The sequence below is a fragment of the Protopterus annectens genome, chromosome 15.part0 (assembly GCF_019279795.1).
Source record: "Protopterus annectens isolate FY-2018-M chromosome 15.part0, PAN1.0, whole genome shotgun sequence".
NCBI classification, from domain to species: domain Eukaryota; kingdom Metazoa; phylum Chordata; order Ceratodontiformes; family Protopteridae; genus Protopterus; species Protopterus annectens.
The window spans coordinates 604,500,931-604,513,421 of NC_056749.1; the positions used below are offsets into that span (position 1 = coordinate 604,500,931).

A 12,491-nucleotide genomic window follows, 5' to 3' on the forward strand; every position below is an offset into this window, starting at 1 on the left:
TCATATAGCTAGTAGAAATCCCATATGCAACCACCTCTAAATGTTAGCTTTTAATGGGCACAGATCTGTGGTAGCTTTGTCATTTTTCTTTCAGTCTATTTTTCACCTGTTACATTTATTACAAGGGTAAAGGCCTAATAGGCCAGCAAAAAATAAGAAAGCCAAAAATTGGATACTCTTCAGTGAATATGAAAATATGGATCCATGACCAAAATGAGAAAGGACCTGGAATAAATTCCTTGTTACGTTATGCATCAACATCTGTATGCTGGTGTAATTTCTGAACTTTAAGGGGAATTAAATAAACTGTGAAGCATTCAAAAACATTTATAGATAATTTTGAAATCTGAAGCTACTTGTCTTTTGCATTTTTACATTTTATCTTTAATTAATTTTCATATTTACTGATAGCCCTATGTAGCATGACATGTCAAGTTTTCTGCTCCTTCTTGCAAACAGTTTAGATGTTATGAGCACATCTTATATTGAAGGACCTGAATATGCTGCTGTGCTACATATTGATTGTCATGTCAAGAGCACACTATACCTTAGAAGACTAGGCCTTTCATGTGTCAATCCCCATATCTGAACAGCTCACTCCCAGATCTTGGCCAGTATTTATAAACAAATTGTAACATAAAGACCATGCTTTTGGGTCAAGATTAAATGATTGCATAATGAGACGCTGATAGAAACAGCAAAATGATGATGATGTGCAAATGAAAACTGGTAAAAGCAAGTTGTGATTTATAGTTATTAGGCACAAAGTCATGCAGGCTGTTGTGACTGACTATAAAGACAAAAAAAGCAAGCTGAAATTGTTGAGTTGTAAGTAGGGAATATGCTTAGAGGTGACCCACCCTGGCCATAACCCCTGCATGGGGTGGAATATCATGATATTCCATTATCAAAGGTGCAAACTGCTTCCTGTAATGATCATCCAATAATGCCACCACAGATACATAACCATCTTCAGCCTGGGGCAACACTGGGGTATTCGGCACTGATGGTAGCACTGGAGGTGACCATGGAATGCAACATATGCCACCAAAGACTGCAGGTGTCCATTTGTGGCATTGTCAGTGTACTGCATTCTCTCAGAAGCTTGACAACATCTTTCCAGAGAGACTGTGCACCATGTCAGTCATTTTCAGGTTGTCTTGCACAGCTGTGGACTGTGCACTGGTTACAGCTCTAAACAGCTGTTGATTGAGGCTGAGAGCCACCCACAGCTCTGAGGATGGCTGTGACACTAGACAGCACCTTAAGGCACTGATAACTTTATGTCTGGTAGGTATAAATACAGCAGAAGCCTGCTGCCACAAGTCCAACGACAGTAATGGAAGTGCTGTCATTCATAGGAAAGCCTCCCATTGGTGGGAATGGTGAGCTTCCATGCTGTGCATTCTCTAGAGAAGCAGGTGTGGGAAAGACCACAGTGTCACCGCTGGCAATGGATGTTTGACTACCCATAAGCTCGACAGCATTAGTGTGTCCTACAACTTTGGGTTGATCTGTCTGTCTCTCTGTTGGGATCATTGTCAGACCCTACACAGGAGCAAATCTCAGTTTATGGTTGGCCTAGCCTAAACAATTGACACCATAGCTTTGATCTGTCATAATACACAATAAATTAAATAAGACAGTGTTAGTGCCTGGTCTGCAAGTAACGTTGGTCCTTTTTTGGTTCTCAAGTATGAGAAGACTGTTTTGTTTTCCTCCTTAACTTAAAGTTGAGGTGATTAGATCAGTGGATGGCACACAGTGGCAGAACAGTTAGCCATGGCTCTGCAAAGAATATATCTACGCAGCATGTCGACAGCTGTCACTGTGTGCTCCCTGATGACACACTGGGTAGAATCGCTGTACACCATATGCAGTATGGCTGCTATCCTGTTAGCATTTATGTGAAATACATGACATCTGAGCACTCTCAGAATCCATGTTCATTACATTTTTACGTGTTTATTTTGAATTTGTTTGCCAGTTACAGCACTGATCCCATTGGACCTGTTTTAGTCTAAGTCCTGCATAAACACTATTGATACTTGACATTGTATTCTGAATGAATGGTAAAATGCTGTACATAGATAGATAGATCGCTAGATAGATAGACAGATAGATAGATAGATAGATAGATAGATAGATAGATAGATAGATAGATAGATAGATAGATACAAAGTGAATATCATAGCTGGCTTGTGGATATAATGGCAATAGATAAATGACAATGTATACAGAGAGTGACCGACAAAACACAATATATGAACATATTATATACAGAGTGGAAATCAAAATTGGCATGCTGAAACATTACAAGCACAGAGTCACAGCAATGTATATAAAGGGAAGAAATTTATGAAAATGTTAAGTTATATGTCCAGAGAGAGATACGAGTTACATTTTCCTATAATCTTGAAATGTGCTTTTTTCTTTATCTGAAAATGGGGTAAGGAGAAGAAGACAAAGATGAAGAAGAAGAATGATCTTTAAGAAAAGAGGGAAGAGATTCCCACAGTTTGGGACCAAGGACGTAGAAAGCATGATCTGTGCAGTGAATCCTAGTTTGGGGAGGGGGGGTGGAGGAGATGACACAAATGGTTAAGATATATCCTGAATAATAGTGGTAAATAAAATATCCTTCTGGATATTGTACCTGTTTCTTCATCATTTCCATGCAGGGATGTCAAGAATGACTCCTTATCTGTGAGGGCTGCAGTGATAGGTGCCATCAAATAACTCATTATCTGTGAAGGCTACAGTGGGATGAGTCCTACCTGAAGCTGTCATCTTTTATTCCACTATGCTACATACCTCCTGCAAGGCCAGTTTTATTATGCTGCTGAAATGCTTCCAGCACTGCTGTGTTGTACAATTCCTCTCACCCTTAGCATTGGCATCATGGGTCACTCTGTCCCACATAAGTTTGACAGAGGCTTGACAGCACCCTGTCTTCCAAACAGGCATTGCCCGTGGGTTCCTGGTTCTTGTAGCTGGACTTCATTCTCAGCAGGGCTTGTCTAACCTCCATCGTTCACTACCCCTGGAGGTCATGTGTACATCTAGGAAGAGTATAGGCCATATTAGTAGGAAGGTAATGTACAGGTGCAGTGAGGTAGCATGGCCACACATATATTGGCCTGGCTATTCAAAACACAAGAGAGATGAACATGTAAACTGTGTGGCAACAGATGTGCTAGATTCTGGAATATTCCAGTAGTTAGCTAGGTGTATACTGGTAGCTACAGACCTTTGCAGGGATACAGCTGTTGGGTATGTTGTCTGTGTGCAGTTGTTAGTACCTGTGGTGTCCAATTAGGTACATGACTGCTATCTTGCCTTTTTTCATATGATCTGGCCTATATTAATATGCTTCAGTTATGATGTTTTCTTTCCATCTCACCAACCTCATTGATGTACTGGATTTGTTTACTCATGCAATATGTATCCCCTTATTTATACATGTTTAGTTTGCTTTGGAGTATATTTCATCTCTGTGGCACTAGCCATCAGCCCAATAAAATAAATGTCTATGAATCACAGTCCCTGAAGAACAGTGGAGTGTTAATTCAATAAGGATCTATATCAAACAACAAAAGAATCTTATATACATAACCAATTATGTAGCATTTTACAGGAAGGCAGTACAGATATCATGATAATGGTAGCAGATGGCAGGGACAGGAAGCACTCATCAGTAACTTATGTGAAGAATTTTGCATGAGATGCAACCTATTGAGTTTATAGCTTGAATTCTCAGATACAAAACATTACAGTAAGCTACCTCAGGCAAATCCACATGCTAAGATTGATTACTTTAGATATCCCTTAGATGGTAACATCAGAATATGACACTCGTACATTTGGATCTTACTATGTAAGTCTGTCATGGAAAATCACATCAAGATTATGTACCTTAGACACGTATTGTAAATAACGTCCTAAAAAGATATTTGTTTAGTGTTAAGCTATACATGTGGCATTGCAGTTGATGAAGTGGGTTAAAGTTGTGAGCTGTAGTTCCTGTGGTGCAGAGTTCGATTCCTTCATCTTTCATTTGCCTACTGTGCGACCTTAAGCAAGACATTTAATCAGACAGTGCATGAGGGCAATTAGGAATTTGGGCAATGTTCGTCAATGGTCTCTCTGGACTTTAAACCTAGTAACTACCTATGAATCTGTGATAGGCCATAGCCTGTGTGGTTCTGATATATTTATTTCTGACAATGAAAGATAGAAAAAGCCAAACAATGGATGGTTGTGCTCCTAATACAGGGTGTTATGCTGCACAGCATATCATTTTAAATTTACGTCTGTTAAATGATGAAACAAATCTTGCTTTCTAACTTACTGCACCAGTCTTGAGTGTCAGCTATGTTTTTTAGTTAAAAGTTTTTGTTTTCAGAGCATCCCCATGTTTATCCACCAAATAATCTACAACCCTGCTAGTCCAAACTGCCTATAAACTGCACAGGCACAATATTATCATCCATTCACCTTAGACTGGTGCTCAAAGGTATAATTATTAGGTCAATCTTTTCTTGTCAGCATATAGCAGGATGCATTAGTTCAGAGGCAGATGAGTACCTCGCATTTCAGTCCTCATTTCTTAAAATATGGACGAATGTCGCAGCCAAGGATGAATATTCAAAATGGAAGAGCTCTGGCATTGTCCCATAGAATTAAAACATCTGCTTTCAAGCCCATAATTTTGCAGTTAAAGCATTACGTTTCCTGACCTCATGGCCTGCATCCCACCCTAATGATTGCGTTCCAGTATGTGTTGCCCAAAGCTAATAATTTAGCTTCCAGCAGGAAGCAAAAAAAAAAAAACATCATTTAATCTTGGTGAACTTTATGTGCATCGTATGGCAGATCCTAATAACTATAAAATGCCTTGTCACCCTATATTTTTATAGAATGTTTCATCACTATTTCTTAAAATGCTGTTAGTTATTTAGATTATGATGTCAGTTTCAAACCTGAAATGTATTTCCAAGAACCAGAGAGTATGTCATACACAGTAATTATCCATACTAATGCTGTAACACTTCAGCACAGACAAATTCACTGTGGGATCATAATATTTCAGTTTCCTTTCCTTGGGATAATTCTTCTTGGCAGCACTATACAAACAGTCATGGAGCCTACCAGACCTAATTATATATTTTTGGAACTCAAAACACTGATATCATTCTCGGGATACTTTTACTTTTACATTATGTGACAAAAACAGAGGAGTTTTCAGTATAATTCAGTTATTTGCACTTAAAGGAAAATCAGAATGCATTGCTGATAATGTGACTATCTAGCTGAATAGGATGCATCTTCTGAGTCAATTATCATAGATTTTTATTGTCAGTCTTAATCAGTGCATTTAGGTGTTATACTGTTCCCCTTATCCATAGGTGCTACTAGAGTCTTCTCTTCCTTGCTTTCTTGCAAATGCCCTTCAAAGTAATGTGTTGAGCCAGAACTGAAAATGTTTTGCAGTATAATTGGCTCAAAACGTAGCATACTCATCTTTGCTGCTGGAAGATCAAAAGGCTGTGAGTTCTGTTCCCACAACAGGTACTTGGATTCATTTCCAAATACTGAAACTATAATTCAGCATGGTGACTGCACTCCTGAGTATGCTGTTCTTCAAATGTGACATTAAACTGAGGTCCCATCTGCCTGCTAGCTCAGGTAAATATTAACGATCCTACGACATGTACTGGAAAAAGAATAGGGAGGTGCCCTGGCAACATCTTCCCTAATCACTATGAATACCACCTCAGGTATCCCCTAGAAAAAAAGGATACTGGCCTAGTGGGACTAACCCAGTCAAAAAGAATAAATATAGTTTTTCCTTTATGCTTATCCACCTCTTCAATGATACAGTGCCACACAATGGACGAATATTTTTGTGGAAAAATCTCACTGTGGAAATACTTTAGCCCACTAGATGGTGGTCTCACCAAACATTTTTTTCCTCAAACAAACCTTGGAAGTCTAACTTTTACTTTGCTGAGGAGCCTCCTTTATTGGCAAAGTCGAAAGAAAATTACAAAAAAAAGGGTAAACAGCCCTTCTATGCTTCTTTCCCTTCAGCACTCTGAAAGGTTTTAACGTATGAGTTTTGTTTTTAAATTGTTGGCTTTCAGATTTATCCTAAATCATAATGATTTTCTTCTGATTATTTCAATGTATTCTTTTTTTTTTCATTTTCAAGACTTTTTCACAACAGTTATTTGAATTATTCGGTGATCAGTGACTCAATTAGCTCAGGCTCCTCTGCCTCTACAGTCCCACAAGATGTTATTGCCAATGTTTTAATCATAATGGCATGTGAGGCTAAAAGTTGGAGCAGTACAACAAACAAAATATTTACACATACAGATTGGGACCCACCAGACTAAATACAATGAGGTTTGCTGCACTTTAATATTACAACTGTGCACAAAAATTTCTAAAGTAATTAAAGTGCTCTTAAAAGCCTCATTAGTAGCTTTGTTGCTGGATTAGTCCCAGCTGAGCACAGGAAAGATAAAGCATCTTCATGACAACTGCTCTTGATCTCCATCATTGCTAAATGAGGGATCTGCTCTCATAGTGATACTTTTCTGAAAGAATAGCATCAGCAAAAATCCACGGGTGTCTGAAGATCCAGAGATGGAATTTAGTTCCTTCCATCTCTGTCAGGATGGTATAGGTGACTTGCTATACAAGAATGTCCCAGTACTTTCAGTGGGAGAACACTGAGGTTCCAGTCTCTCAAAAAATACTATGATTAGTTACAGAAGGATTTTCCAGAACCTACACACTCATTCCTCCTATTCTGTCTGCTTTAGAGGATGTGTGTCTTACTGCCTGCAGTTTTCCTGATAGTCAGCCAGCTGTCCCTAAAAAGGCCGTGAGGATGTATAAAGTTCCTCAATCTTTTAAGTTTTTATACACTCTTCCCAAACCTGATCCAGCAGCTACAGCCTTGGCTGATTCCAGTGCTAGGACTTAGTTGATTTCAATCCTACTTTTTCTAATTAAGATGGGGAAAATTATGGCTAGGCATGGGAAAATGAATACTTCTGTAACTGATTTTTAGAATTTTGAATTTCCAAGGCTCATATGTTAAAGTTTGTTCTGACAAATTATGAAAGTATGAGGAATGGTTTATCTACAGTTTCTACTTGTGAGGAAAAGCTGCTTTAAATAACTTTGTTTCTTCTATTGCACTGGTCACTACTCACTGTTTTCAGTGTGTGTATGACTTTATTGATATTTCTTCCAGGGCTATGGCTACTGATACTGTTTGTTTTGTCTTTTTTTTTTTTTTATTAAACATCTTTATTGGATTATCAATTGTGACATAAACAAATTTACATTTATATAAAAGGAATCAAACTGTATTAACAAGTTCATGTTTACAAACATACTTTACACACACACACACACACACACACACATATATATATATGTATATATATATATATATATATATATGTATATATATATATATATATATATATATATATATATATATATATATATATATATATATATATATATATATCATATAACCTAAGCTGTATGACTTTATTGATACATACAAAAAAATAGGGGCTTCATTGAGACAATCCTCTTACAGTAATCTAAATATGTTTGATTCATATTTGTATTAATATATTTTGGAGTTATGCTTGGTTATGGTACTTTCTATTTTTTTTGTTACCTATGTTATCCTAAATTATTTTGTAAATGGAGCTTTTCTCCTCGGATCTCCACTAAAAATGGGCTCCTGGCCCAGCTGGATCAACCCGGTTAACAAATGTCAAATAAATAAATAAATAAATAAATAAATAAATAAATAAATAAGCAACATTACATAAATTATTGAATTCCTGCCTTTTTTTAAACAAGAAACATCTTTATTAAACCATCACTTACTACACAGACCATCATATATTTATATAAATGAAAACAAGCAACACCAACACAATCCTAGTCACAAGCATTTTACACCACAAACAATACTGACACACTCCCAGTTGCAAACATTATACATCACTGGTATTCTACCTAATCATTTTCAGTCAGACATTACATAGTTCACATAAGTCTTGTCTTCTTTAAAACCTCATTCCTCTCCTGTATGTATTGTTCCCACAATTCCCATTTTTTCTTAGGTAGTTTGCACCTACCCTTTTCTAAAGATCTCAGTTCCAGTTGTTTCATCTCTGTTACTATATTCACTACTTCTAGTACAGTTAGTTTAGACTTTGATTTCCATTTTCTAGTAATTGTTTTTTGTCAGTCACCATATATAGACACAACAAGGCCTTACCATATATAAGCAATTCTGATTTTGTATCATAGCTTCATAAAAATCCTCTTCCTTGTCACACCAATTTGCCCACCCAGCATCTCAGATAGTACATCCTGCAGGATATCTTTCAAGTACACCAACTCACAACCCTTCCAGAAATATATTCCCAATTACCTCTTTCTTCCCTATTATACCTCCAACATTTGCTGTCTACCTGAAGAAAAATTCTCTGCAGTCTACTTTGGGTATAAAACTATCTATGTAAACATTTCCAAGCAGAAATCCTAAATTTTCCAGATTCTGTTGCATATTTGGGAGACATACATATATCCTCCCATTCTTTCTTTGTGAATAGCTTATCCAATCTGTCTTCCCAAACCACTGGTACTGCTTTGAGACAGTTTGCATGACTGCATTCTCAGAACCTCCTAGATGATGTAAAATTAGATTTTAAATTCTCCCTTGTATAAAGATTTAGTGTTTGGCCCCTCTGCTGCAGAGGTAATCAAAATGTGTAATGAAAGAGCCAAGCTGATTCAGGGAATCTCTAAGATTTTTCAGCCCTCCTTTTTGAAATTGTCCAAGGAATATTCTTTCTCCTCATCCAGTTTTGGCAAAAAAAGAAGAAATAGGTTCATAGCTTCATAGGTTGATACTAGGCTATCTCCCCTAGGGCATTTATAAGCCTAGCCAGAGTATGGCTTTCGCCACCCTTTTAAATTAGTTGACTGTGCCTCTGTATAGTAGGTCAAAGAAGATAGCCCTTTTAAGGTTAGTTTACTGTGCCTCTGTCTAGCAGGGACACAGAAGAGATCCCAGGGGTAAACTTATGATCTCCCATCCACTGGTCAAGATTTCTCTTGAAGAGGGTCAGTGATGGGCTCTGCTTAACATGGATTGGGATTTTGTTCCAGAATGAGGGGGGAGCCTCTGGGATATGAATCTGTCCCTCCAGCATGTCCTAGCTATTTCTGTGTTGAGGTTTAAGTCCCTGGAGCATGTAGCTCTAAGGGATTTGGATTTCCTGAGGTGGAGCATGTCCATTAATTCTGGGTTGGACATGGCTTTATACGTCAGGCACAGATCGCCTCTGTGTAGGCAGTAAGCAACTGAATAGAGCTGGAGTTTCTTTAGCCTAACTGAACAGGGCATCTGTTTAAGTCCCATGATCCTCTTGGTGAGGTACTTTTGGGGTCTTTCCAGTTGCTGCAGGTGTCGGGTAAGGTACATCCCAAATGGGGCATTGTATTCAATTATGGGCCTGATGAGTGATGAATAGAGGAGCACAATGACCTCTCTTGATCTAGATGTGAGCCCTTTTGTGATATGGTGGGCTATATAGAAGGTCTTTCTAACCACTTTGGCAATGTGATTGTCAAAGGAGAGATTACTATCTACTTGGGTCCCCAAATCCCTAATTACTTCTTCCTTACTTAATGGATTACCACCTATGTGGTAATTTGTGGGCACTTTGTTTTTTCCAAAGGGGATGACTATGCACTTTTTGGCATTTAGCTTTAGGCCATGGCTCTGGTACCAGTTATCCATCTCTGTGAGACCCTTTTGGAGGATGCTTGTGTCAGTCAGAGAGTCGATTATGGCACCCAGTTTGCTGTCATCTGCGAACTTGGTCAGCCATAGTCCTCTCGTGTTAGCCTGTACCTCAGAGAAATATATACCGAACAAGAGAGGTCCCAGGACTGAGCCTTGTAGGATGCCACTTGTAACTGGTTTAGAGTCTGACATGGCACCTCCAATTCTGATCATGTGGGTTCTATCCCTGAGCCAGTTTGCAACCCATCTTGTGACATAGGTTTGATATTTAAGCTGGTGAGCTTATTTATGATGCCTGAGTAGGGTATTGTGTCGAAGGCTTTTGCGAGGTCCTGGTAGGCTGTGTGGACTACCTTCCCTTCATCTATGGCCTTGGTGAATATGGATACTCCCCCTCCTTTTGTGGTTTGGTCCGAGTTTTGGGTCCGAAAAGCATGGTATGAGGTATAACCTGGTAGTGCTGGGGTGCTCTCAGGAGCCTTGAACCAGGTTTCTGTTACTGCACAGATATCGATATTCTCCCTACTGAGGAGAGCCTCGAGTGCATGCATCTTGGTGTTGAGCAGCATTACCCTTAGTTTCTTTTTCCTTGTGTTGTCTATAGAGGTGGGTTTGTCTTTTGAGCCTTGCCTAAAAAAGGCACTATGGGGGTGGCAAGAGCCTTAGCCAGTATTCGAAAGACCAGGGGTGACAGGTGCAAGCCATCCCTAGTGAAGCAACGTGGCTTGTCGAGCATGTCATCCCAGGCTGACAGACACTGGATCCCCTTTGAATGGCACCAATACTTTAGCCAATTGTTAAAATTGATCATTTTGTCTTTATACCGTGGCATCATTCTTGGTGAGGGTAAGATGCTACTCAAGGTCAGGGTCATACCGGCCTGGGCTACATGATCAGAGAGCTTCTCCATGTCTCTTTTCATGTAGTCCAGGGAGGTACGTCTCAGGTCATTCACACCAGCATGGACAATGATGGAGTCATATTTGTATCTGCTTTGGAGTGACCTGAGTGCTTGTGTTATGTGACAATAGAGTCACCTATTACAAGTGTATTAGGTGTGTTGTTTAGCCTTAAGGGCTGTGACTGGGTGGCACACTGACTTTCTGAACTATGTGATACGTGGGTATTGTTATGGGGTAATGGTTGCTTGGATGTCTGCTTTGGAGGTCTCTGCTGCTTGGGCAGATTTTTATTTAGAGCCTCCGAGTATGTTTTTGTGTGTTTATGTGTTTGGTTTGCTGATGCGATAGGTCTATGTCAGACTGGATTTGTGGTGTGTGTGGTTACCTTCTCCTCCTGACTGACTATGCCAGTACTGGGTTGAGAGAGCTCAGCCTCCAGTTTGGCTATGTAGTTGCATCTCTCACATATATTTGAGCTTGTTGGGAGGAGGAGAGGGTGGTCTGTGTACATAAGGCAGTTGTAACATTGCCTCAGGATTCCCAGATTCACCAGCTGGACTGGAGAGTAAACCCGAAACTGACTTTTGGACATGCCAGAATAGTATAAGGAACTACTTTTTGATTGATCAGAAAGCACCAATAGGGAGCCAAGTACTTAAAGGGAGTATAAGAGGGTGTAGTGCTTTAGTATCTGAAATGTTTGTTGTAATGTGCAGTGCTATTGTACTAACTGAAATGTTTGTTGTAACCTGCAGTGCTGCTGTGCTAATTGAAATGTTAGTTGTAATCTGCAGTGCTGTTGTGCTAAATGAAATGTTGTAACCTGCAGTGCTATTGTGCTAATTAAAGTGTTTGTTATAACCTGCAGGTCCGTTGTGCTAATTACAATGTTTGTTGTAACCTGCGGTGATGTTGTGTTAACTGAAATATTTGTTATAACCTACAGTGTTGTGTTAATTGAAATGTTCATTGTAATCTGCAGTGCTGTTGTGCTAATTTGTTGATACTGTAACTTAGCGGTGCAGTCATGTAGAGTACCTTGAGGTATTCAGCCATCAAGGCGCTACCTTATCATGGAGAGGTGAAAGTTCCTGAGCAGTACTGCAGCAAAGTCCACAACTCATATTATTCTACTTCTGTGGCATTGTGAACTTTATATAGTGCAATAATGCAATTATACAGGTCTGTGGTCTGCACTGATGTTGTTGTGTCATGTCATGTATGGGTTGCTAACCCCTATTACTACATAGGGAATGATCAGTTTAATACCACTCCCACATCTGACAGTACAATTATGCTCTACTGACAGTGTATGCAGCACTTTATTTTTCTTTTATTATGTATTTATTACTGCTGGTTACTCCTACATGAGGGAGTAAAGCAGGACCGCAATGTGAAGAAGCGATGTAAGTCTTTTTTATGGATATGCACTTTGCATGTTTGATACTTATTGGAGTTTAGATTCTAGAAATCAGAGTGCATTCTGCATCAACACACCTGTAGGCTCAACATATGACAGTTTACCTGCTTGAGACAGTCTTCATCAGAAATATACCTTTTTTCCCCTACTCAGGAAGGTACCTTCTGTGTCAGTGATGTAGTCGCACCTTTAACAGGGTCCTGCCTTTATGTGAATTTTCTGCATCTGGCTGTAGGTATACTCATATTAGCCATCCATAGATAAATTGTGTGCTATCAAAACCACGACACGGGGAAGATCAGTCAGTAGC

General features: G+C 39.1%; 1 protein-coding gene across 1 annotated transcript in view; it reads left to right on the forward strand.

The window, feature by feature from the left end:
* LOC122789860 (phosphatidylinositol 3,4,5-trisphosphate 5-phosphatase 2A-like) overlaps positions 1–12,491 on the forward strand; it is a 1,099,782-nt gene that overhangs the window by 480,882 nt on the left and 606,409 nt on the right. The gene's annotated exons all lie outside the window — the stretch shown is intronic.